Source organism: Osmia lignaria, unplaced genomic scaffold, assembly GCF_051020975.1.
Source record: "Osmia lignaria lignaria isolate PbOS001 unplaced genomic scaffold, iyOsmLign1 scaffold0050, whole genome shotgun sequence".
Lineage (NCBI taxonomy): Eukaryota > Metazoa > Arthropoda > Insecta > Hymenoptera > Megachilidae > Osmia > Osmia lignaria.
The window spans coordinates 15,001-17,500 of record NW_027478191.1 but is presented as its reverse complement, the minus strand read 5'-3'; positions in this window follow the sequence as shown (position 1 = coordinate 17,500).

The following is a 2,500-nucleotide window of genomic DNA, read 5'->3' as shown; positions in this document are numbered from 1 at the left end:
CATCACGGACGTTAGTTTAATAGCGTTTAACGATCGATCCACGGTACAGAATGCAAAAATATGATTGTTAAAATTTTCGACTAATCGGTTCTAAGAGGCGAAGCAATACGCCGCTGGGACTTTGAAATATTTCGGAGCGCACCTAAAGTTCGTTATTTTGGCTAAACGGAGCGAAAATCTGCATTTATACCATCACGGACGTTAGTTTAATAGCGTTTAACGATCGATCCACGGTACAGAATGCAAAAATATGATTGTTAAAATTTTCGACTAATCGGTTCTAAGAGGCGAAGCAATACGCCGCTGGGACTTTGAAATATTTCGGAGCGCACCTAAAGTTCGTTATTTTGGCTAAACGGAGCGAAAATCTGCATTTATACCATCACGGACGTTAGTTTAATAGCGTTTAACGATGGATCCACGGTACAGAATGCAAAAATATGATTGTTAAAATTTTCGACTAATCGGTTCTAAGAGGCGAAGCAATACGCCGCTGGGACTTTGAAATATTTCGGAGCGCACCTAAAGTTCGTTATTTTGGCTAAACGGAGCGAAAATCTGCATTTATACCATCACGGACGCTAGTTTAATAGCGTTTAACGATCGATCCACGGTACAGAATGCAAAAATATGATTGTTAAAATTTTCGACTAATCGGTTCTAAGAGGCGAAGCAATACGCCGCTGGGACTTTGAAATATTTCGGAGCGCACCTAAAGTTCGTTATTTTGGCTAAACGGAGCGAAAATCTGCATTTATACCATCACGGACGTTAGTTTAATAGCGTTTAACGATGGATCCACGGTACAGAATGCAAAAATATGATTGTTAAAATTTTCGACTAATCGGTTCTAAGAGGCGAAGCAATACGCCGCTGGGACTTTGAAATATTTCGGAGCGCACCTAAAGTTCGTTATTTTGGCTAAACGGAGCGAAAATCTGCATTTATACCATCACGGACGTTAGTTTAATAGCGTTTAACGATCGATCCACGGTACAGAATGCAAAAATATGATTGTTAAAATTTTCGACTAATCGGTTCTAAGAGGCGAAGCAATACGCCGCTGGGACTTTGAAATATTTCGGAGCGCACCTAAAGTTCGTTATTTTGGCTAAACGGAGCGAAAATCTGCATTTATACCATCACGGACGTTAGTTTAATAGCGTTTAACGATGGATCCACGGTACAGAATGCAAAAATATGATTGTTAAAATTTTCGACTAATCGGTTCTAAGAGGCGAAGCAATACGCCGCTGGGACTTTGAAATATTTCGGAGCGCACCTAAAGTTCGTTATTTTGGCTAAACGGAGCGAAAATCTGCATTTATACCATCACGGACGCTAGTTTAATAGCGTTTAACGATCGATCCACGGTACAGAATGCAAAAATATGATTGTTAAAATTTTCGACTAATCGGTTCTAAGAGGCGAAGCAATACGCCGCTGGGACTTTGAAATATTTCGGAGCGCACCTAAAGTTCGTTATTTTGGCTAAACGGAGCGAAAATCTGCATTTATACCATCACGGACGTTAGTTTAATAGCGTTTAACGATGGATCCACGGTACAGAATGCAAAAATATGATTGTTAAAATTTTCGACTAATCGGTTCTAAGAGGCGAAGCAATACGCCGCTGGGACTTTGAAATATTTCGGAGCGCACCTAAAGTTCGTTATTTTGGCTAAACGGAGCGAAAATCTGCATTTATACCATCACGGACGTTAGTTTAATAGCGTTTAACGATCGATCCACGGTACAGAATGCAAAAATATGATTGTTAAAATTTTCGACTAATCGGTTCTAAGAGGCGAAGCAATACGCCGCTGGGACTTTGAAATATTTCGGAGCGCACATAAAGTTCGTTATTTTGGCTAAACGGAGCGAAAATCTGCATTTATACCATCACGGACGTTAGTTTAATAGCGTTTAACGATCGATCCACGGTACAGAATGCAAAAATATGATTGTTAAAATTTTCGACTAATCGGTTCTAAGAGGCGAAGCAATACGCCGCTGGGACTTTGAAATATTTCGGAGCGCACCTAAAGTTCGTTATTTTGGCTAAACGGAGCGAAAATCTGCATTTATACCATCACGGACGTTAGTTTAATAGCGTTTAACGATCGATCCACGGTACAGAATGCAAAAATATGATTGTTAAAATTTTCGACTAATCGGTTCTAAGAGGCGAAGCAATACGCCGCTGGGACTTTGAAATATTTCGGAGCGCACCTAAAGTTCGTTATTTTGGCTAAACGGAGCGAAAATCTGCATTTATACCATCACGGACGTTAGTTTAATAGCGTTTAACGATCGATCCACGGTACAGAATGCAAAAATATGATTGTTAAAATTTTCGACTAATCGGTTCTAAGAGGCGAAGCAATACGCCGCTGGGACTTTGAAATATTTCGGAGCGCACCTAAAGTTCGTTATTTTGGCTAAACGGAGCGAAAATCTGCATTTATACCATCACGGACGTTAGTTTAATAGCGTTTAA